Source organism: Somniosus microcephalus, chromosome 8, assembly GCF_052327205.1.
Source record: "Somniosus microcephalus isolate GS21.2 chromosome 8, FLI_Smic_1.0, whole genome shotgun sequence".
NCBI lineage: Eukaryota > Metazoa > Chordata > Chondrichthyes > Squaliformes > Somniosidae > Somniosus > Somniosus microcephalus.
The window spans coordinates 217,498,452-217,524,210 of record NC_140994.1 but is presented as its reverse complement, the minus strand read 5'-3'; positions in this window follow the sequence as shown (position 1 = coordinate 217,524,210).

The window sequence follows — 25,759 nt, the reverse complement described above, 5'->3', positions numbered from 1 at the left end:
CTTTATCTTCCTCTTACGCATGCTCCTACATGGTGCTTCACCTGTGGCTTCAGTAGATGTGGAGGCCCCTTGCTCACTTTCATGCTGCTCCTGCCTCGACACCTTTAGCGGGCGCCCTCGGGGGTTGCGAGCCTGAGAGAGCTCACCAAACGTCTGCTGCTCCTGCGGCTCTGCAGGGGCTGAGACGTTGATCTCAGTTGCATGAGGACTCTGCTGAGGCTCTGACCAAGGGCTTTGCAGTGGCATGGTCATGTGAGCGCTTGGAGAGGAGCCCCAACTTCCTTATTGTCTGCCACCAACATCCCTCTCATGGGTCAGCCCCACATCAGAGCTAGCAAGTGGCTTGACAGCACCTTGCTGCACTTCAGGGGGGCCATGAGGACCCGTTTCTACACTGGCAGTCCTACTCCAGATGACTTCCATGAAGGTCTGGTTTCCCTGTTCAATAGCTGACCATCGCTCATCCAGAGATGTCAGTCTATTCTGAACAATGACCATGTTTTCAAGACCCTGGTGACTTAGCTCCTCCATGGCCATAGCCATCCTCTCCTCTACCATAGCCATCCTCTCCTCTATGGTAGCCAGCCTTACCACAGTGGTAGCCATCCTTTCCACAGAGGTTGCCATCCTTTCCGTGGTGATGCGTTCATGTGCCAATGCCTCCACAAAGGCTCTACTCATGTTAGCCATGGACTCCTCCATCCGCTCCACACTCGCAGCGAACCTGGAAACAAAACCTGCTAGCGACTCCTGCACCTGCTCCTGGAGTTCAAGCACCACTCTCCTGGATGGACCCGGAGGCACAGTGTCGACATACAGCTGAGCCAAGCTGGGAGAGTCCTGCGACCTCTGACGAGGACTCTCCACTGCTGTCCCTTTCTCCAGCATCTGCTGATGCTCACTTGTGAGCTGTGATACACCAGGTGACAACACAACTCTATCTCCTGAAGGTCCCACCGAGGTGTGAGTGTCTGCGCTGGTGCTGGGTGCGCTTAATTCTGCTGAAGCTGCGCCCTCAGAGGTTGCAGCTTCCTCTGAGGAGTCTGGTGGCTCAGGCTGTTCCTCCTGGACAGTGGGGAGGGGGGCTGTCGATAGTCATGTGGGGGAGTAAAGGAAAGAGTTAGACATGTGAGATAAATGTTGCATGCACATTGAATTATGCAGATGCCCATAAGTCAATCTGTTAGAGAATTAGAATCAAGATCAGTCACTCATGCAATGTCAATGAGAGACAGATGAAAAACTATTCTGTCACCAGCTTGCTCTGATGCGCCCATATGTCCGTCCCCCACTTGCGCATCCTCGACTCCCATGATCTCCAGGGCTATCTCCTCTGCACTGGTGTGCTGGGCTATTGAGACTGGCCCTCCTCCTGTTAGCAGCAGCGGCGGCGGCAGTACAGACCTGGGAGGAGCGGCAAGGCAGCGGCAGCAATTTAAAGTGAGCCCGAGGTGCAGGAAGACCCCACAGCAGCAGTGGCAGCGGCAGTGTGGACTTGGGAGGAGCGGCAAAGCAGCTGCGGCAGTATAAAGTGAGCCCGAAGTGCAGGTAGGCCCCACAGCAGCGGCGGCGGCGGCGGTGTGGACCTGGGAGGAGCGGCGAGGTGGCGGCGGCGGCAATTTAAAGTGAGCCTGAGGCGCAGGAAGGCCCCACTGCAGCAGCGGCGGTGGCAGTGCGGACCTGGGAGGAGCGGCGAGGCGGCGGCGGTGGCGGTACCAACTCAGTACGGGCAGAATTTTCAAACAGTGACATCAGAAGTTAATAGTGACATTGGCACACGGCGGGAGAGTTGATTGGTGAGTATCTGGTAAGTGTTTCTTCTTGGCTTTCTTAAAGTTTTTTGTTTATTCCAGCTAGGGTAGTAAATAGTCTGTTAAATAGAGGTATGGCAGGGCAGCTCACACCCGTGGAATGCACATCCTGTGCCATGTGGGAAGTCCTGGACACCTCCCGTGGTCTGGATAACCACATACGTGGGAAGTGTCATCAGCTACAGCAGCTCGAGCACCGGGTTACGGAGCTTGAGCGGCGGCTGCAGTCACTGCTGTGCATCTGTGAGGCTGAGAGCTACGTGAATAACATGTTTTGGGAGGTGGTCACCCCACAGCTTAAGAGTGTGCAGGCAGAGAGGGAATGGGTGACCATCAGACAGAAGAGGATGACCAGGCAGGTAGTGCAGGAGTCCCCTGAGCCCATCTTGCTCACCAACCAGTATTCGGTGCCGAGTACTGGTGAGGGCAATGGTTCCTCTGGGGAGTGCAGCCAGAGCCAAGTCCACAGCACCATGGAAGGCTCAGCTGCACAGTGGGGGGTGAAGAGGAGAGGGAGAGCAATAGAGATAGGGGACTCAATAGTTAGGGGAGCAGACAGGCGTTTCTGCAGCCAAGACGCGACTCCAAGATGGTATGTTGCCTCCTTGGTTCCAGGGTCAAGGATGTCACTGAATGGCTGCAGGGCATTCTGAAGGGGGAGGGTGAACAGCCAGAGGTCGTGGTCCATATCAGTACCAATGACATAGGTAGAAAGAGGGATGACATCCTGCAGGCAGAGTTTAGGGATTTAGGAAAGAGGTTAAAAAGCAGGACCTCAAAGGTAGTAATCTCCGGATTACTACCAGTGCCACATGCTAGTGCGTACAGAAATAGGAAGATAGAACAGATGAATGCGTGGCTGGAGAGATGGTGTAGGTGGGAGGGCTTTAGATTCCTGAGGAATTGGAACCCCATTTCTGGGGGAGGTGGGATCTCTACAACCCAGACGGGTTGCACCTCAATGGGAACGGAACCAATATCCTCGCAGGAGGGTTTGCTAGTGCTGTTGGGGAGGGTTTAAATTAGCTTGTCAGGGGGATGGGAACCTAAAAATAGAGTCAGTAGGGAGGGAAAAGAATCTGGAATTCAAAAACAAAAACATAGAAAGTAAATTGGAAGGACAGAGGAATCAAGGGCTAGATAGTAGTCAACAAGGAGGTTTGCCTGTACTAAATGGTATATACTTCAATGCAAGGAGTATAGCGAACAAGGCAGATGAGCTGAGGGCACAGGTAGATACTGGGGACTATGATATTATAGCTATTATATGTGGCTGAAAGAGGGGCAGGTATGGCAGCTCAACAACCATAGTGAACTGGAAACTGCTACTTCAAGGTAAATCAGTGTCAGAGCAGCGGGAGGCATTCAAGGAGGAGATCCGGAGGGTTCAGACCAAATATGTGCCCTTAAAGTAAAAAGGTGGGACTAACAAATCTAGAGCCCCCTGGATGTCTAGGGGCATACAGGGTAGGATAAAGAAAAAAAGGGAGGCGTATGACAGATACCGAGGGCTAAATACTCCAGGATCTTTAGAGGAGTATAGAAAGTGCAGGGGTGCAATTAAAAAGGATATTCGGAAAGCAAAGTGAGAGCATGAAAAATTCTTGGCAAGTAAAATCAAGGTAAACCCAAAGATGTTTTATAAATATATTAAGAGTAAGAGGATAACTAAAGAAAGGGTAGGGTCCATCAGAGATCATGAGGGTAATCTGTGTGGAGGCGGGAGACGTTGATAGGGTTCTTAATGGATACTTTGCGTCTGTTTTCACAAAGGAGGGGGGCGAATCAGACATTGCTATCAGGGAGGAGGAGTGTGAAATATTAGATGAATTAAACATAGTGAGAGAGGAAGTATTAAGGGGATTAGCAGCTTTAAAAGTGGATAAATCCCCAGCCCGGATGAATTGTATCCCAGGCTGTTAAGCGAAGCAAAAGAAGAAATAGCAGAGGCCCTGACCATCATTTTCCAATCTTCTCTGGCTTCAGTTGTGGTGTCGGAGGACTGGAGGACTGCTAATGTGGTACCCTTGTTTAAAAAGGGAGAAAAGGATAGACTGAGTAATTACAGGCCAGTCAGCCTAACCTCAGTGGTGGGAAAATTATTGGAAAGAATTCTGAAGGACAGGATAAATCTTCATTTAGAAAGACGTGGATTAATCAAGGATAGTCAGCATGGATTTGTTAAGGGAAGGTCGTGTCTGATAAACTTGATTGAATTTTTTGAGGAGGTAACAAGGAGGGTAGATGAGGGTAGTACGTTTGATGTAGTGTATATGGACTTTAGCAAGGCTTTTGATAAGGTTCCACATGGCAGACTGGTCACGAAGTTAAAAGCCCATGGGATCCAGGGCAAAGTGTCAAGTTGGATTCAAAACTGGCTCGGAGATAGGAAGCAGAGGGTAATGGTTGATGGGTGTTTTTGTGACTGGAAGGCTGTTTCCAGTGGGGTTGCGCAGGGCTCAGTACTAGGTCCCTTGCTTTTTGTGGTATATATCAATGATATAGACTTGAATATAGGGGGTATGATTAAGAAGTTTGCAGATGATACTAAAATCGGCTGTGCGATTGACACTGAAGAAGGAAGCTGTAGACAGCAGGAAGTTATCAATAAATTGGTCAGGTGCGCAGAACAGTGGCAAATGGAATTCAATCCGGAAAAGTGTGAGGTAATGCATTTGGAGAGGGCTAACAAGGAAAGGGAATACACATTAAATGATAGGACACTGAGTAGTGTAGAGGAACAAAGGGACCTTGGAGTGCATGTCCATAGATCCCTGAAGGTAGCAAGCCAGGTAGATAAGGTGGTTAAGAAGGCATACGGAATGCTTGCCTTTATTAGCCATGGCATAGAATACAAGAGCAGGGGGGTTATGCTTCAACTGTATAAAACAGTAGTTAGGCCTCAGCTAGAGTACTGCGTGCAGTTCTGGTCACCACATTACAGGAAAGATGTGATTGCACTAGAAGGGGTACAGAGAAGATTTACAAGGATGTTGCCGGGCATAGAGAAACTTAACTATGAGGAAAGACTGGATAGGCTGGGTCTGTTTTCCTTGGAACTGAGGAGGCTGAGGGGAGACCTTATCTGAGGTGTATAAAATTATGAGGGGCATAGATAAAGTGGATAGAAAGGACCTATTCCCCTTAGCAGAGGGGTCAAAAACCAGGGGGAACAGATTTAAAGTAATTGGTGGATGGTTTAGTGTGGATTTGAGGGGAGATGTCTTTACCCAGAGGGTTGTGGGGGTCTGGAACTCACCGCCTGAAAGGGTAGTAGAGGCAGGAACCCTAACCACGTTTAAAAAGTACTTGGATATGCACTTGGGATGCTCTAACCTGCAGGGCTACGGACCAAGAGCTGGGAAGTGGGATTAGGCTGGATAGCTCTTTGTTGGCCAGCGCGGACTCAATGGGCTGAAATGGCCTCCTTCCGTGCTGTAACTTTCTATGATTCTACGATTCTATGATTCTGTCTTCTCCCTTTCCCTCTTATTGTGGACTCTCTTTTTCTGCAATGAGGGACACAAGTGGAGTTTGAGTGAGAATGAAGGAGTGAGTGTAGAGAATCCATAGCATAGATGCTTTAAAGGACACAAAGATGGAGTGAGGTCCCAAGACCAAGGGCTCTCCCTGTGTGTTGTAAGTTCTACAAAGATGCGGCCAGACCTGCTGTGATTTCCAGCAAAAAAAATGTTTTTTCTCTGTTTTTTTGCTTTTCACACAGACCCCAGCATCTGCAACATTTGACCCCTTGTGACCCCACCTCATTGTTCTTTGATGTAATGTTTTCCTGACTGACGTGTTTGGACACCATTTACACCTTTGATTGCTGTGATTATCTCTCTGCCGAGGTGTGATAAATGGCAGTTAGAAAGATTACCTGTAAACATCTGACATTATTCTCTGACTATATAAGCTGTGTCTTTATGCATCTCTCCACTTCACCTGACGAAGGAGCAGCGCTCTGAAAGCTTGTGACTTCAAATAAAGCTGTTGGACTATAACCTGGTGTTGTGTGACTTCTTACATTTGTCCACCCCAGTCCAACTCCGGCATCTCCACACCATTGTAAGTTGTTGTCATAGCATAACAGTGATGGGGAGTGTGAGGCCTGCATATTTGAATAGTTAAGTGAGTGTGAACATACAGAGAAAGGGATTAGTTAAGGGTGCAGGAATGTAAGGGTCAAGTGGGATGTGGAGGAGGAGGAGGTTGGCAATGAAGAGTGGTGGGGATGAGAGGCGATGGGGAGCAGATTGAGGGTCATGGTGATGTAATACTCACTTTTCCTGTGCGGAGAAGGTCATGAAACCTCTTTCTGCACTGTAGCCAGGTTCTGCTGCACATTGAGATGGCACTCACCTCCTGTGTTACTTGCAGCCGCACAGCTTTGGTCTGCTGGGGAGGCTTTTTCATCCCACAAGAAGGAAACAGCACTTCCTTATGTACTCTTGCTCCCTCCACCAGAGCTTGGAGGGAGTCCTCATCAAAGCGGGGTGTGCACTTGGGCCTTGCACTTGCCATGGTTGCACCAACAATCCTTCAGAAGTCTCAGCAACAAAGTAGTTAGGCAGAAAATGAACCAAGGCTGCTTGCTGGCTTCAAATGCAGCTGCATAGATGATGTCATCAGAGGCGAGTTTCAGGACCAAAAGACTCATTGGGCCAGGGGTTCCCACACGCTGGAAATCAAGTGCCCAATTATGGCAAAATCGCTCCATTGTCCCGCCTCACATCGAAGGCGGGGGCAGGACCCGCCAACCACCTGACCCGCCCCCATCTTGCCCCCAATGCCAAAATCCAGCGCAAAAGGTAGGACTCCCAAATCAAGAGCCCCCTGGATGTCAAGGAGCATACAGGGTAGGATAAGGAAAAAAAAGGGAAGCCTTTGTCAGATACCGAGCGGTCCATACTGCAGAAAGCCGAGAGGAGTATTAAAAGTACAGGGGTGAAATTGAACAGGAAGTTAGGAAAGCAAAGAGAGGACATGAAAAAATATTGGCCAGTTAAAATTAAGGAAATTCCAAAGATGTTTTATAAATACATAAAGAGCAAGAGCATAACTAAGGAAAGAGTAGGGCCTCTTAGAGACCAAAAAGGTAATCTATGTGTGGAGGCAGAAGACGTGGTTCTTAATGAATACTTTGCATCTGTCTTCACAGGAGAGAGGGAGGATGCAGCCATTGTAGTTAAGGAGGAGCAGTGTGAAATATTAGATGGGATAAACATAGAGAGAGAGGAAGTATTAAGAGGTTTAGCATCTTTGAAAGTGAATAAATCGCCAGGCCTGGATGAAATATATCCCAGGCTGTTAAGAGAAGCAAGGGAGGAAATAGCTGAGGCATGACCATTTAAAAAAAATTCGTTCCTGGGATGTGGGTGTCGCTGGCAAGGCCATCATTTATTGCCCATTCCTAATTGCCCTGGAGAAGGTGGTGCTGAGCTGCCTTCTTGAACCGCTGCAGTCCGTGTGGTGAAGGTACTCCCACAGTGCTGTTAGGGAGGGCGTTCCAGGATTTTGACCCACGACAATGAAGGAACAACGATATATTTCCAAGTCAGGATGGTGTGTAACTTGGAGGGGAACTTGTAGGTGATGGTGTGCCCATGTGCCTGCTGCCCTTGTCCTTCTAGGTGGTAGACGTCACGGCCTTTCTGGCTACAGGCGTGGTGCCAGAGGACTGGAGGACTGCTAACCTTGGACAGTTGTTTCAAAAGAGAGAAAGGGATAGACCAATTAATTACAGGCCAGTCAGCCTAAACTCAGTGGTGGGAAAATTATTGGAAAACATTCCAAGGGACGGAATAAATCATTATTTAGAAAGCCACAGATTAATCAATGATAGTCAGCATGGATTTGTTCGGGGAAGGTCGTGCCTGACTAACTTGATTGAATTTTTTGAGGAGGTAACAAGGAGGGTCGATGATGGTAGTGCATTTGATGTAGTCTACATGAATTTTAGCAAGGCCTTTGTCAAGGTCCCACATGGCAAGTAAAAGTCCATGAGATCCAAGGGAAAGTGGAATGTTGGATCCAAAATTGGCTCAGTGGCAGGAAGCAAAGTGTAATGGTTGACGGGTGTTTTTGTGACTGGAAGGCTGTTTCCAGTGGGGTTCCGCAGGGTTTCTACTCGGTCCCTTGCTTTTTGTGGCATATATTCGATGACTGCAGATAAATTCTTAGAATTGCTGCATCTCTTGCTATGCCATCAACCTCCATACGGTCCAGGAAACCGTGGTCCCCTGTTTATAGGAACAAAGAAATAGAGAATCCATTGTGGCTTAAGAGCCCAATGGGTTAATTTGACAATTCATAATTTCCTTCTGTCACCATGAGGAAATATCCACTCAAATTAAGAAACTTAAATTTAATAATGCCCATATAAATTTATATCCAGCAATACAAAGGTGGTTCCTTGCTGAATTAAGAGAACAACTGTCAGTGGAAAAGGTTAACTTCTTTGTCGGTTTATAAGAAGGTTGAGCAAAACATTGTCAGACGCCATTGCGTCACTTCACGTAAATTTAAAAAACTTTCCTAAACAGCCAAATGCCATCTTTTTAATTTTTTCCCCTCAGTCTTTGTACCTTTTAAGCCTTGCACACTTTAACACACACTTTCACACAAATGAAATTCCAGGTGGTTCCTTTCTCTCAGTAATCTTATGTTTTATTTTTCTTGGCACAGAAGCTGGCAGCATGTACCATCAGCTTCAGTGACGGTTTCAACTTTACATTTCTTTTTTTCTGAGTTTTAAACTGTGGACTCAACAATTCATTTTGATGCTGTAACTTAATGTACTTTTCATTCATTTCCTGAGTTCCGAGAAGTTGTGCTGCTGCTAGCACAGCCCCTGCCTGGAGTTTGGTGAGCATACAGCTTAGATTACCATTCCTGGTTTCGAGATGCTGGTGTCCTTTTTCCCTCTCTCTTTCATCTCTCTGATAGTTGTTAACCCTTATGTTGCCATGAAGTGTGCAAAGCTGCATAGTGTAACAACTACCTGCCTTTATAATCTTCTGCCTGTAAAGCTCCATCAGGGTACTTCATTATTATCGTTTAACATTTTATTTTTACAGTTGTTCTCTGTTTGGCCCTCTCCTTCTTATACTTGGCCTTTATCACACTTCATCGTAAGATCCCTGTAAGGATCAATGTTGCCTCCTCAAAAGGTCCTTCCCGAATATGCTTTTGGACATAACCTTCTGCCCATAACATCCACGATAATATTCCTTTGTTATAGTTTATTTTTACAGCTGTTCCTTTTTTGGCCCTCTCCTTCTTGGACTCGACATTTATTGGAGGTGATCAGTCTCCAATTTCCCCACTTACAATAACCTCCCCCTTTCTATGATGCCTATAAGAGATTGAGGATTATATGATAGTACAGTGGTCCTTCAGCCACTGTCATGTTAAACCACAATATAACTTTTTATCTGCTATACCCCCCTATCAAATTGAATACTACTCACACGTGTATGTGTTCTTTTATCCTGAGTCCTGTTGTGTCACCTTGGTTTGTCAATGGTGAAAGTAGTCTACCTCCTGTCCCAGAACTCATTCATCATTAAGTTCTTGATGGTTGAGGTTTGACTTCAGTCCCGTCTTGACGCCCCCGGTTTTCAAACAACAAGATTAGATGCTTTTCTCGGCTCACCAATGTTGTCTTAATCAGTGTTCTGTTGTTCACTTGAGTAGGAGCAAATTCAGTCTTCTGGTTATAATCATTTTATTTTTAACTTCAGCAGAAAAACTAATTTACAAGCAGAGTGTAGTCACAGATAGTCACGCAAACCTAGGCATGGGTCCCATTTCGTGCTGCTTGAACAAAGGAAAAAGCTTATATTTATATATTATTCTCTTTATCAAACTGAAAGTAGCCTTGCCTTATTTGATAGTTTTTGGTCAAAAGCACTATCCTTCAGCCAATGCACACAAATTTATATTTCTCGTACATCAACATTCAGTAGTTTACATTCTATGCACCGTCCTTCAACCAGCTTGTACTTCAACATCCTCTTGCAAAGATTGCAATGGTATGTGATGAGATGCTTACAGTATGGCAATACTATAAACATCCCAAAGCCCTACTTCAATCTTGAACACTGGCTGTTGCTAAGTGAAATCTGTATCTCTCTCTAAAGATGCCAACCACTTTTTCCCCCCTATGTTGAATGAACTAAACATGAACACCTTTTGGAAGCTGAATTAACCAAGTTCCATATGCCAACACCGAGGCATAGAATATAAGAGCAGAGAGGTTATGCTAGAACGGTATAAAACACTAGTTAGGCCACAGCTAGAGTATTGCATACTGTTCTGGTCTCAACATTACAGGAAAGATGTGAATGCACTAGAGAGGGTACAGAGGAGATTTACGAAGATGTTGCCAGGACTAAAGAATTTTAGCAATGAGGAAAGATTGGATAGGCTGCGGTTGTTTTCTTTAGAACAGAGGAGGCTGAGGGGAGACTTAATTGAGGTGTATAAAATTATGAGGGGCCTAGATAGATTGGAAAGGAAGGACCTATTTCCCTTAGCAGACACATCAATAACCAGGGGGCATAGATTTAAAGTAATTGGTAGAAGGATTAGAGGGGAGTTGAGGAGAAATCTTTTACTCAGAGGGCGGTGGGGGTCTGGAATGCACTGCCTAAAAGGGTGGCAGAGACAGAAACCCTCATCACATTTAAAAAGTACTTGGATATATACCTGAAGTGCCGCAACCTACAAGGCTACTTACCAAGAGTTGGAAAGTGGGATTAGGCTGGATAGCTATATTTCGACCAGCGCAAACACAGTGGGCTCCTTCTGTGCTGTAAATTTCTCTGATTCTATGATTTGTTCCTTATATAATGTTAAGGGTCAGTACTGAGGCTGTCACTAACGTGTAAAGGATATGCTGATTGTGTTAGATAAAGTAGGGTGGGAGGAGGCTTGTGTGGAGCATATACGCCAGAATAGACTAGTTGGGCCTGTTCTGTGCTGTAAATTTTATGTAATTCTATATTAAACACATGTATATTGAGTGCAGGAAAAAGTTAAGGTTCACAGGTGCCTTTCCTTTGCTGTTCCGATAAGGCCATACATTTTTTGCATTGCTGCAGAGGAGTCCTGGGTGACTGCCACTGCAATTTCTTTCTGCATTGCTTTCACTTCCTACTTAAGGCAGAGGTCTCCTGCCCTGAACAGCAAACTGCTGGTCCCTCCTAGACTGTATCTCTGCAGCAGAAAAATTTGTGTCACTGTCTGAAATTACAAGCTCTTCTTTTTGGCCTCTCTGCTATTGTTGCTGATCCTAAGTGTGTTTCTTCCTCCAATGTTGCCAGGTAATTGCAGTAGGGAAATCCATTGAGACCCGATTACAACTTTAAGTTCTTTTGTTGGGAAAAATATTTTATATCACAGCTGCTACAAAGATTCCTGAACGTATAAATGACAATAGCAAAAAACAACAAGAAAAGTGTTTTGAGAAATGACCTGAAAACTGTGCAACAAATTATCTTACAGGGCTCTAAGAAAGAAATAACTCACTTTTATATAGCACCTTATCACATCCTCAGAATAGCCAAAATCAGCTTACAACCAATGAATTAATTTTGAAATGTAGTAATATTCAGCAGGCAAGCACCAACAGCCAATTTTCACAGAGCAAGGCCCCACAAACAGCAAATCAATCAACAACCAGCAACCTGCTTTTGATGGTGTAGGCTTTTGATGAGGGCGGCATATGCACTGAAATATTAGTCCTTTGTATTGTAAGTGAGGCAACTACCCAAAACTATTTTAATTCATAGAAACATAGAAGATAGGAGCAGGAGTAGGCCATTTAGCCCCTCAAGCCTGCTCCACCATTCAATGCGATTATGGCTGATCATCCAAATTCAGTACCCTGTCCCTGCTTTCTCCCCAATAGAAATTCAAAATACAATCCGTTATAGATACTATATAACAATAAACCATGTGGATTTAAAATGTAAATAAATACCTAACTTACCTGAATTCTGATGACAGGTCCGTGTAAGGACAATTGATATCCGACGAAAAATGAAAAGAGAATGTATTAAATTAAATTTCAAAGTCTTTAAACGCACATTCTGTTACTGCACATGATTGTTAGATAAATGGTGTCTGTGATAGTGTAGCAGTGTGGGATTCATCCTGTTACTATACATGAAAGCAAGAGCTGAAGCACGGAGTGCAACCACAGATCACAACGTGAACAGAGTGGGAAGTTGAGAATTTGGTAAGAGTGGGAATTCGGTGCAAAGGGGGAAGGAGGTGTTCCTTTTTGCCTTGAATACTTGTAATGGTTCGTGTAAACTTGCGGCAGTAAGTATTTAAAATTTTGTTCAGTGTTTTTGCGCTTAGTGCAAGTTAGTGTGGAAAAAAAAATTAAAACTGACTGAAAAGTAACTATCTATAAATATATATAGAATAAGATATGGCAGAGCAAGTTGTGTGTCTGGACTGCAATATGTGGGAGCTTGTGGACAGCAAGACTGTCCCGAGCAAACACGTCTGCAGTAGATGTATCTGCCACGAATCTCTCCGGCTCAGAGTCATTGAGATGGAGTTCGAGTTGGAGACACTCCAACACACAAGGGGGCAATGTTCCATTTAAGCTGCGCGTGCGCGGCCACTTGTGTGTCGCGCAGTAAATGAAACCGTCCGCTTACTCCACTCAGGCTCACAACAACGGGGACTTTAATAACACAGCAAAGTAGCAGCGGCCAGGAAAAGTATCCGATCAGGTGAGGGGGCGGTGCCTCACCCAACCAGACCTACAGCCCGCTCCACCAATCACCGTCCAACCTTCTGTGACTGGCGCCAATTCTCACCAATAGCAATGGGGGGCAAGTCCTGTGGGTCTGGCAGATGAGCCAATAGCAGGTGAGAGGGGGCGGGTGCTGTATGGTTTCCCCATGGATAGCCGGCCCGGGAAAGGGAATCAGGAACTCAGTGAACTGAAGGATGTGATGAGATATTAACAGCAACCTATTGACGACCAGGATATTATGTGCAACTGGTTCTGACCTTTTACTGGATTCAATAGTCCCTTTACCTAAAGATGAGCCATGACCTGCTCAATGAGACATTGAAAGTAATCGCCGGTTCATCTCTTAGCCTCCTATATATTCTGTGCATCCGGGATTTTTTTTGGAAAAAAACGTTGATTTGTGCATGCACGGAAAAATACAGCGATTTGGACCAATTTTTGAATCCCGAAGAGGAACCCTGTTTGCCATCTTAATTTCTCTTACTCCCAGGTTAAAAATTAAGAATTTTTTTTGCCTGATGTACGGCGCAGCCGAATAACCGACGCTCTTTCATGGCCCACCTGACACGACCAATTCTTGTTGGTAATAATGAGCGAGAAATAAAAGTTACCTTGGAAGCCCGTTGGAAAAACTGCTTGTTGCAGAGAATTGGAATGGAGATCTGGGAAAGGTGTTGTTCTCCGAACTTTATATACACAGCGATCACATTCCTGGGCTCAAGCCCAGGGCACACAGCTTCTGCATGTAAAGCTTAATATTAAATGTAATTTTTTTTTAAACCTGCGCATTTGGGATGTAGCTAACAGTAAGCAGCAGGGCTTTATTGGATCCCCTTGTCATTCAATAGAAACATAGAAACATAGAAGATAGTAGTAGGAGTAGGCCATTCGGCCCCTCGAGCCTGCTACACCATTCAATGCGATCATGGCTGATCATCCAAATTCAGTACCCTGTCCCTGCTTTCTCCCCATATCCCTTGATCGCCTTAACCTTAAGAAATATATCTAACTCCTTCTTGAATATATTTAATGAATTGGCCTCAACTGTCTTCTGTGGTCGAGAATTCCACAGGTTCACCAATCTCTGGGTGAAGAAATTCCTCCTCATCTCAGTCGTAAATGGCTTACCCCTTATCCTTAGACTGTGACCCCTGATTCTGGAGTCCCCCGCCTTCGGGAACAGCCTTCCTGCATCTAGTCTGTCTAGTCCTGTTAGAATTTTATAAGTTTCAATGAGATCCCCTCTCATTCTTCTAAACTCTAGCGAATATAAACCTAATCAACCCAATCTCTCTTCATACGTCATTCCGGCCATCCCAGGCATCAGTCTGGTGAATCTTCGCTGAACTCCCTCCATGGCAAGAACATCCTTCCTCCGATAAGGCGACCAAAACTGCACACAATACTCAAGGTGTGGTCTCACCAAGGCCCTGTACAACTGCACCAAGACATCCTTGCTCCTGTACTCGAATCCTCTCGCTATGAAGGCCAGCATACCATTTGCCTTCTTAACCGCATGCTGCACCTGCATGCTTACCTTCAACGACTGGTGCACAAGGACACCCAGGTCTCGCTGCACTTCCCCTTTTCCCAATCTATTGCCGTTCCGATAATAATCTGCCTTTGTAGGTATTCGGGTTCACCTAAGTAGGTATTGGACGAATTCCTACTAAATAATCGAGTTCGACTTCAGGGGAACAATCAAGAAGTTCTTTAATTCAAGAATAACCGAATTCCAACAGGTAGGTACAGGAAACAGATGAAATACAGCAGGTAAGAGAGATGGATGCAGGAGAGCCTTGGAGTAGGTCTTTCCCCAGCGGGGACACCACGGGGACTGAGTCCGCAGTCCCGTGGATAGCGTGATGACGTCATCACGCTTGGTCGCGTTTTCCCACGCTTAGGTGGCCACGTGACCTGCGTCTTGATGTTGACGTGTTTGCCCGCGCTGGGGCGGTCACGTGACCCACGTCGATACGTCGGCGCGTTTACCCAGCACTGAGGCTGGCCGTTTCAGCCGAAGGCACGAGAGCAGGAGGCCGAACCGGGCCGGCGGCCATCGTGGGCACGGGAGGCCGAACCGGGCCGGCGGCCACCGCAGGAGCGGAAGGCCAAGTTGTGCTGGTGACCGTCGCGGGAGCGGAAGGCCGGACTGAGCCGGCAGCTGACGCGTTTAGGTGAGTCACGTGATGTGTGACGGGACGTCAGTGCGTTAGGTCGCATTCTTAAAGGGGAAACGGCCCAAACAGGTAAGTTATATACACACATAGTAATGTTGAAGGAAATTATGTATATTATAAGTAAGGGACACTTGGTAGTACCGCCACATGTGCCCCCCCAGAATTCGCTTTAATGAAAGTCCAAAGATGAGGTGGTCTGACGAGCTGGTGGTCAGGCAGACGATTGTAACTGATGTGCTGCAACGACGATGGGTGGTCGGTGGTCTCAGCGGTCGTGCTGTCTGGACTTGATGGGCGAGGTCGAAAGGTGCTGGTCATGTGCGGATCCTTGTGTGCATTGTGGCGAATAACACGTATCCAGCCGTGCGAAGGATCGTGGTGTCATGGCGAACAAAACGCATTCAGCCATGCGAAAGACCATGGCGACGTGTGACCTCTACAGCCCGTGGTTCAAAGTGGGCGCCGGGGCGAAACAGCTGAGTGGCAGGTTGGGCATACGCGGACCATGGCTCTGTTGATGTTGGAAAAAGTCCCCAGTCTGATGAAATCTGTAGGAACGCCGAACGGGCGATCCAGGAGGACTTGGCGGGCGAGGTCGGTGAACTCGCCAACAGGTGAGCGAACTGTTGCTGCGTTGATCAGTGATCGGTGATGACAGCAACTTTCGCATAGCTGATCGCGGCCGCGGAATGCCCGTTGGACCCGTCGTCGATGTTTGCAGCGTCAGTAGATGTTAGTGTTTGTTGAGGGGAACACTGTAGCGAGGGCCGTAATGCTTCGAGTTGTTGTTGCTTTAGGGGAACACTGCCGGGAGGGCGGCAACGCTTCAAGTTGTTGTTGATTTAAGTAGAAAACTGCCGGGAGGGCGGCAACGCTTTGCTTACATGCCAAAAAGAGTGGTAGAAAACACAACCAGCAGGCTGACGGGCTGGTGTGTCATCGGCGGGGAATGAGTCTTCGTGTTTCATGAGGGATGGGTCCTCGTGGTTTGCGAGGGATGGGTCCTCATGGTTCGTGAGGGATAGGTCCTCATGGTTCGCGAGGGATGGTTCCTCGAGGTTCGCGAGGGATGGCTCCTCGAGGTTCGCGAGGGATGGGTCCTTGTGGTTCATGAGGAGCGAGTCCTCGTGGCATCTCCGCGGGGGCGCGCTCCGATCTTGAGGGCCCGAAAACATGTGAAACCCGCGCTTGGAGGGATGTATACTTGCTGTTGCGTTGGGAGATGTCGTGGAGGCAGACGATCCGTGTGGCGGTAGAAATGTCGAATATGGAGACCGTAAGCAGGTGCGTGGTCTGCGCCGCATCGATGTTCTTGGCGAACGGGGCTTCTACCTGAAGAAAGCACGAGGGCGGTTGCTGCTCCCTGTATTGCGGTAGCGACAGCGAAACAGCTGGTGCTTCCATGGCGTGCTTCTTTTGTGAAAATCGTTCACAAAAATTGGGGTCCGGCTGCATTTCATTCTTGAAAAACGGGATCACCTCCAGGCTGCGCTTCCTTTGCAAATACGTTCGCAAAGGCGGGGTCGCCAATGTAGGAATCGCTGTTCGTCTGTTGTTGTTCGTCAGTTGTTCGTCGGTCGTCTTCTGTGAAGACGAGGTTCAGGCTGCGCGTTTCTTCCGTGAAAAACGTTCACGGATACGGGGTCACCAATGTAGGTATTGATGAGCTCCCGTACTCACGTCGTTGGGTCACCAATTGTAGGTATTCGGGTTCACCTAAGTAGGTATTGGACGAATTCCTACCAAATAATCGAGTTCGACTTTGGGAGAACAATCAAGAAGTTCTTTAATTCAAGAATAACCGAATTCCAACAGGTAGGTACAGAAAACAGATGAAATACAGCAGGAGAGCCTTGGAGTAGATCTTTCCCCAGCGGGGACGCCATGAGGACTGAGTCCGTAGTCCCGTGGATAGCGTGATGACGTAATTACGCTTGGTCGCATTTTCCCGCGCTTAGGTGGTCACGTGACCTGCGTCGTGATGTCGACGCATTTGCCCGTGCTTGGGCGGTCACGTGACCCGCGTTGATACATCGGCGCATTTACCCGGCACTGAGGCTGGCCGTTGCGGCCGAAGTCGCGAGAGTGGGAGGCCGAACCGGGCTGGCGGCCACCGCAGGAGCGGGAGGCCGAGTTGTGCTGGCGACTGTCGCGGGAGCGGAAGGCCAGACTGAGCCGGCAGCCGACGCATTTAGGTGAGTCACGTGATGCGTGACGTGACGTCAGTGCATTAGGTCGCGTTCTTAAAGGGGAAATGGCCCGAACAGGTAAGTTATATACATACATAGTAAAGTTAAAGGGAATTATGTATATTATAAGTAAGGGACACTCGGTAGTACCGCCAGACCTTCCTGTTTTTGCCACCAAAGTGGATAACCTCACATTTATCCACATTATACTGCATCTACCATGCATCTGCTCAATCGCCCAACCTGTCCAAATCATACTGGAGTTTCTCTACATCCTCCTCACAGCACACACGCCCACCCAGCTTTGTGTCATCTGCAAACTTGGAGATATTACATCGAGTTCCCTCTTCTAGATCATTAATATATATTGTGAATAACTGGGGTCCTAGCACCGATCCCTGCGGTACCACACTAGTCACTGCCTTCCACTCGGAAAAAGACACATTTATTCCAACTCTTTGCTTCCTGTCTGCCAACCAGACTTCTATCCAAGTCAGTACCTTATGCCCAATCCCATGTGCTTTAACTTTGCACGCTAGTCTCTTATGCGGGACCTTATCGAAAGCCTTCTGAAAGTCCAAATACACCACATCCTCTGGTTCTCCCTTATCTATTCTACCAGTTACATCCTCAAAAAATTCCAGTAGATCAGTCAAGCATGATTTACCTTTTGTAAATCCATGTTGACTTTGTCCGATCCTGTCACTGTTTTCCAAGTGCTCTGCTATTACATCTTTTACAATGGACTCTAGCATTTTCCCCACTACCGATGTCAGGCTTACCGGTCTATAATTCCCCGTTTTTTCTCTACCACCTTTTTTAAATAGTGGGGTTACATTAGCTACCGAGGCGGTGCTACAATTTAGCGGGCCTTGTATTTTTTTAGTATTCATTATTAGATGCAAACCTTTCCCCCGTCATTTACTAACGGTTCGTAATAAAGTCTGGCCTGATTTTTTTTTAAAATATTTACCTATCAGTGCAAAAACATGCAGAAACACTGCTGTAAGATACAATTATGTAAAATAAGCCATCCACTGGGATGAATGCAGAAAGCTTTCAGTTTATAAAACTTTAGATGTGCTCTCCTGTTAAACTCTCTATGAAACTATTTGTCATAGATGTGAATTAAATTGACAACTCATTCACAATTAAAACATTGTTCCTCATTAAACTGGTGGTTGAAACTCTAAGAGAATCAAGGGATATGAGCATCGGGCAGAAAAGTGGAGTTAAGAACATAAGAACATAAGAAATAGGAGCAGGAGTAGGCCAATCGGCCCCTCGAGCCTGCTCTGCCATTCAATAACATCATGGCTGATCTGATCCTAAGTGCCAATCTACTATCACAGAACCATCTCCTGAATATAACAGAATTAGACACACGAAATAGGAGCAGGATCAGGCTACACGGCCCCTGGGCCCGCTCCGCTACCCACAGGGCCATGTCCGATCCGAACCTAGACTCATGTCCAAATTCCTGCCCTCTCCCCGTAACCCTTAATTCCCTTTACTTCTAGGAAACTGTCTATTTCTGTTTTAAATTTATGTAATGATGTAGCTTCGACAGCTTTTTGGGGCAGCATATTCCATGGACCTACCACCCTCTGAGTGAAGTAGTTCCTCCTCATCTCAGTTTTGAAAGAGCAGCCCCTTATTCTAAGACTATGCCCCCTAGTTCTAGTTTCACCCATCATCGGGAACATCCTCCCCGCATCCACCCGATCCAACCCCTTCACAATCTTATATGTTTCAATAAGATCACCACTCATTCTTCTAAACTCCAATGAGCAGAGTCCCAATCTACGCAACCTCTCCTCATATGTCCATCCCCTCATCCCCGGGTTTAACCGAGTGAACCTTCTTTGTACTGACTCGAGAGCAAGTATGTCTTTTCTTAAGTATGGACACCAAAACTGTATGCAGTATTCCAGGTGTGGTCTCACCAATACCTTGTACAACTGAAGCAATACATCCCTATTTTTATATTCTATCCCCCTAGCAATGAAAGCCAACATTCCATTGGCCTTCTTAATCACTTGCTGCACCTGCATACTAACCTTTTGAGTTTCGTACACCAGGACCCCCAGATCCCTTTGTACTTCAGTACTTTCCAGTTTCTTGCCATTAAGATAATAACTTGCTCTACGATTTTTCCTGCCAAAGTGCATAACCTCACACTTTCCAGTACTGTATTCCATCTGCCAAATCTCTGCCCACTTACTTAGCCTGTCTATGTCCCCTTGCAGGTTTTTTATGTCCTCCTCACTCACTACTTTCCCTCCCATCTTAGTATCATCTGCAAACTTTGATATGTTACACTCGGTCCCCTCCTCCAAATCGTTAATATAGATTGTAAAGAGTTGGGGACCCAGCACTGACCCCTGCGGAACACCACTAGTTACTGATTGCCAGTCTGAGAATGAACCATTTATCCCAACTCTCTGCCTTCTGTCAGATAGCCAATCCTCTATCCATGCCAGAATATTACCCCCAATCCCATGATTTTTTATCTTAAGCAATAATCTTTTGTGTGGCACCTTGTCAAATGCCTTTTGGAAGTTTAAATACACTACGTCCACTGGTTCCCCTTTATCCACCCTATATGTTACTTCCTCAAAGAACTCCAGCAAATTTGTCAAACATGACTTCCCCTTCATAAAACCATGCTGACTTTGTCCTATTAAGTTATGATTATCCAAATGTCCTGTTACTGTCTCCTTAATAATGGACTCCAAAATTTTACCTACCACAGATGTTAGGCTAACCGGTCTACAGCTTCCAGCCTTCTGTCGACTGCCCTTTTTAAATAAGGGTGTTACATTAGCAGTTTTCCAGTCTGCCGGGACCTTTGCTGAGTCCAGGGAGTTTTGGAAAATTATTACCAATGCATCCACAATCCCTACCGCCACTTCCCTCAAGACCCTAGGATGTAAGCCATCAGGTCCAGGTGATTTATCCGCCTTGAGTCCCATTATTTTACCGAGTACCACTTCCTTAGTGATTTTGATCGTGTTTAGCTCCTCCCCCCTATAGCCCCCTGTTTGTCCAGTGTTGGGATATTCTTAGTGTCCTCTACTGTAAAGACTGATACAAAATATTCATTCAATGTTTTTGCCATCTCCATATTTTCCACCATTAATTTCCCGGTCTCATCCTCTAAGAGACCAACATTTACTTTAGCCAACCTTTTTCTTTTTATATAACTGTAAAAACTCTTACTATCTGTTTTTATATTTTTTGCTAATTTACTTTCATAATCTATTTTCCCTTTCTTAATCAATCTTTTTGTTATCTTTTGCTGTCTTTTAAAGTTTTCCCAATCCTCTATCCTCCCACTAGATTTGGCTACCTTATATGCCCTTGTTTTTAGTCGAATACTACCCTTAATTTCTTTACTTAGCCATGGATGGCTGTCTTTTCTTTTACACCCTTCTCAGTGGAATATGTTTTTTTTGGAAGTTGTAAAATAACTCCTTAAATGTACACCACTGATCATGTATCGTCTTACCCTTTAATCTATTTTCCCAATCCACTCTACTCAATTCCGCTCTCATGCCTTCATAGTCTCCTTTATTCAAGCTTAGCACGCTTGTTTGAGATCCAACCTTCTCACCCTCTAATTGAATATGGAATTCAACCATGTTATGGTCACTCATTCCAAGAGGATCCTTTACTAGGACATTTTTAATTAATCCTGTCTCGTTACACAGGACCAGATCTAAGGTTGCTTGCCCCCTGGTCGGTTCAGTTACATACTGCTCAAGAAACCCATCCCTAATACACTCAATGAACTCATCCTCAAGGCAGCCCTGCCCAATTTGATTTGTCCAATTAATATGATAGTTAAAATCCCCCATAATTATAGATGTTCCCTTATTACAAGCCTCAACTATTTCCTGATTGATACTCCGTCCAACAGAGTTGCAACTGTTCGGAGGCCTATAGACTACGTCCACTAATGTTTTTTCCCCCTTATTATTCCTTATGTCGAAGATCAGCCATGATCTTATTGAATGGTGGAGCAGGCTCGAGAGGCCATATGGCGTACTCCTGCTCCTATTTCTTATGTTCTTATATCAGTAATCAGTTAGTGATGGCCAAATGCGCTTCCTGTCCAGGAGCAAAGGTCGCGGAATGCGCTTCCTGCCCGGGAGCACAGGTCAGCGAGGGATCGAGTCGGGCCAGGAAAAAAAGCAACTCATCATTTCTTTCAAAATCTCATGAGTTTTAAGAGTTTGCCTCCTTAATAATGAGGCGATGTGGTTGGTAATACTGGGGTTCAGCCATGAACACTGCAACGGTCCTGTTCCCTGGCATTCGGGAGCTGTCCCCGCGGGTAAGGGTCTCACTGCGGGGGGGCAGAACAGCAAAGGAGACAAACCAAAGAAACCCATCTCCTTTCCCCAAAAAAGGGAGAGAAGGAAGCATGAAGCATTCAAAGGCAGGCTAGGCTCCATCCAGACCTAGCACTGCAAACAGATGCCTCATTATTAGTTATTATCTCATTGGGTAATGACTGGACAAAAGCAGATCAGGTTACATATATAAATATATTATTATGACTTGAGTGGGCAAAGCAAGATGCCCAAAATCATTTTGGTGAGGAGACACAAAGAACTCAGCTGGAAAGTCAAGCTGCAGATGAACGCCAAGGGAAAATTCAAACATCATTATTATTAATGCCAGGAAATGTCTCTCCTAAATGGTAAGTCAGATTCCATGTAGTTTTTTTAATATTCTTTCCTGGGATGTGGGCGTCGCTGGCAAGCCTAGCATTTATTGCCCATCCCTAATTGCCCTTAAGAAGGTGGTGGTGAGCTGCCTTCTTGAACCGCTGCAGTCCTTGTTGTGAAGGTACTCCCACAGTGCTGCTCGGGAGGGAGTTCCAGGATTTTGACCCAGCGACAATGAAGAAACGGCAACATATTTCCAAGTCAGGATGGTGTGTGACTTGGAGGGGAACTTGGAGGTGATGGTGTTCCCCTGTGCCTGCGGCCCTTCTCCTTCGAGGTGGTAGAGGTTGCCCATTGGGTGGTGCTGTCAAAGAAGCCTTGGCGAGTTGCTGCAGTGCATCTTGTAGATGGCACATACTGCAGCCATGGTGCGCCGGTGGTGGAGGGAGTGAATGTTTAAGGTGGTGGATGGGCTGCCAATCAAGCGGGCTGCTTTGTCCTGGATGGTGTCAAGAATCTTGAGTGTTGTTGGAGCTGCACTCATACAGGCAAGTGGAGCGTATTCCATCACACTCCTGACTTGGGGCTTGTAGATGGTGGAAAGGCTTTGGGAAGTCAGGAGGTGAGACACTCACCGCAGAATACTCAGCCTCTGAGCTGCTCTTGTAGTGACAGTATTTATGTGGCTGGTCCAGTTAAGTTTCTGGTCAATGGTGACCCCCAAGATGTTGATAGTGGGGGATTCGGCGATGATAATCCTGTTGAATGTCAAGAGGTGGTGGTTAGACTCTCTCTTGTTGAAGATAGTCATTGCCTGGCACTTGTGTGGCGCAAATGTTATTTGCCACTTATCAGCCCAAGCCTGAATGTCACCAAGGTCTTCCTGCATGCGGGCATGGGCCACTTCATTATCTGAGCAGTTGCGAATGGAACTGAATATCAGCGAACATCCCCACACCTGACCTCATGATGGAAGGAAGGTCATTGATAAAGCAGCTGAAGATGGTTGGGCCTAGGACACTGCCCTGAGGAATGCCTGCAGCGATGTCCTGGGGCTGAGATGATTGACCTCCAACAACCACAGCCATCTTCCTTCGTGCTAGGTACGACTCCAGCCAGTGGAGAATTTTGCCCTGATTCCCATTGACTTTAATTTTACTAGAGCTCATCGATGCCACACTCGGTCAAATGCTGCCTTGATGTCAAGGGCAGTCACTCTCACCTCACCTCTGGAATTCAGCTCTTTTGTCTATGCTTGGACCAAGGCTGTAATGAGGTCCGGAGCCAAGTGGACCCCAAACTGAGCATCGGTGAGCAGGTTATTGGTGAGCAAGTGCCGCTTGATAGCACTGTCGCTGACTCTTACCATCACTTTGCAGATGATTGAGAGTAGACAGTAATTGGCTGGATTGGAATTGTCCTGCTTTTTGTGGACAGGACATACCTGGGCAATTTTCCACATTGTTGGGTAGATGCCAGTACTGGAACGGTTTGGCTAGAAAGCGGCTAGTTCTGGATCACAAGTCTAAAGCACGACAGTCATGATGTTGTCAGGGCCCATAGCCTTTGCTGTATCCAGTGTACTCAGCCTTTTCTTGATATCATGTGGAGTGAATCGAATTGGCTGAGGACTGACTTCTGTGATAGTGAGGACCTCAGGAGTCGCACGATATAGATCATCCACTCGGCACTTCTGGCTGAAGATGGTTGCATACACTTCAGCCTTGTCTTTTGCACTCGCGTGCTGGGCTCCACCATCATTGGGCGTGGGGATGTACTTGGAGCCTCCTCCTCTCGTTAGTTGTTTGATTGATCACCACCATTCATGACTGGATGTTGCAGGACTGCAGAGCTTTGATCTGATCCGTTGATTGTAGGATCATTTAGCTCTGTCTATAGCATGCTTTTTCCTCTGTTTAGCAGATATGTAGTCCTGTGTTGCAGCTTCCCTAGGTTGGCACCTCATTTTTAAGTACGTCTGGTGCTGCTCCTGGCATGCTCTTCTACACTGCTTATTGAACCAGGGTTAGTCCCCTGGCTTGATGGTAATGGTAGAGTGAGGGATATGCCGGGCCATGAGGTTACAGATTGTGGTGGAATACAATTCTGCTGCTGCTGATGGCCCGCAGCACCTCATGGATGCCCAGTTTTGAGCTGCCAGATCTGTTCTGAATCTATCCCATTTAGCACGATGGTAGTGGCACATAACAGAATGGAGGGTGTCTTCAATTTGACGACAGGACTTAGTTTCCACAATGAATATACGGTGGTCATTGTTACCATTACTGTCATGGACAGATGCATCTGCGACAGGTAGATTCGTGACAATGAGATCAAGTAGGTTTTTCCCTCATGTTGGTTCTCTCACCACCTGCCGCAGGCACACTCTGGCAGCTATGTCCTCCAGGACTCAGCCAGCTCAGTCAGTAGTGGTGCCATGCAGCCACTCTTAGTGATGGACAGTGAAGTTCCCCACCCAGAGTACATTCTGTGCCCTTGCTACCCTCAGTGCTTCTTCCAAGTGCTGTTCAACCTGGAGGAGTACTGATTCATCAGCTGAGGGAGGGCAGTAGGTGGCAATCAGCCATAGATCTCCTTGCCCATACTTGACCTGAAGCCATGAGACTTCTTGGGGTCCCGAGTCAATGTTGAGTATTCCCAGGGCCACCCCCTCCCAACTGTATACCATTGTGCCACCACCTCTGGTGGGTCTGTCCTGCCGGTGGGACAGAACATACCCAGGGATGGTGATGAAGGAGTTTGGGACATTGGCTGAAAGGTATGATTCTGTGAGTATGACTATGTCAGGCTGTTGCTTGACTAGTCTGTGGGGCAGCTCTCCCAATTTTGGCTCAAGTCCCCAGATGTTAGTGAGAAGAACTTTGTAGGGTCGTCTGGGCTGGGTGTTTCTTTGTCATGTCTGAAGCAGGTGCCTAGGTTGATGCTGGGTGGTCTGTCCAGTTTTATTTTTATTATTGTTTTTCATAGGTTTTTATGACAAAGCGATAGTTTCAAAGTCACACTAGCATTTTTTCATTCCAGATTTATTTAATTAACTGAATTTAAAATTCCCTGGCTGCTGTTGTTGGATTTGAACTCACGTCCCTGAATCATTAGTCCAGGCCGCTGGATTACTAGTCCAGTCACGTAACCACTATGCTACAGTACCCCAATGTAGTGCCTCAAAGTGTACACACTACATTGAGTGAGAAGCCAACATGGGTTGTAGAGTCTGCCAAAAAAATTACTCTCCAATAATGATAAAAAAATAAGTAAGAAAAGTAAAATGTAATAATTTGCCTTAATGCAATTCTTAAAAAATTCCGCAACTCCTCCTGCCCAGCATCCTGGGCCTGGAACCCCCACCATACCCGAACCTACCCTCAACCTGGGTTGGGCTTGAGAAAAGATATCATCAGATAGAATTATGCAGCACAGGAGGAGGCCATTCAGACCGTCGTGCCTGTGCCAGCTCTTTGATAGAGCTATCCAATTAATCCCACTCCCTTGCTCTTTCGCCATAACCCTGCAAATTTTTCCTTTTCAAATAGTTAGCCAATTCCCTTTTGAAAGTTATTATTAAATCTGCTTCTGCCGCTCTTTCAGGCAGTGCATTCCAGATCATAACAGCTCGTTGCGTAAAAAGAATTCTCCTCACCTCGCCTCTGGTTCTTTTGCCAATCACCTTAAATCTGTGTCCTCTGGTTACGGTCCTGCAATTGGAAACAGTTTCTCCTTTTTTATTCTATCAAAACCCCTCTATTAAATTTCCTCTTAACCTCTCTGCTCTAAGGAGAACAACCCCAGCATCTTTAACCTCTCCAGATAACTGAAGTCCCCCATCCCTGGTACCATTCTAGTAAATCTCCTCCGAACCCTCTCCAAGGCTTCAAGATATTAGAACCTGACCTGGGATTTCTTAGTGTGAGGCGGGGAGTCAGAAGAAAGGGAGAAAGTGAAGATATCAAGTCATTAACTCTTCAAAGACTCCAAAAAGTGCATGGGCAATGAACAAAAATAATGAAAGATCTGAATTTTCTGTTGTTGCTGCGGTTGTTGTTGCTGTTGTTGGATAGGGTGTTTTTGCTGTTGTTGTTGTTATTAACTGCCCATGGACAAAAAA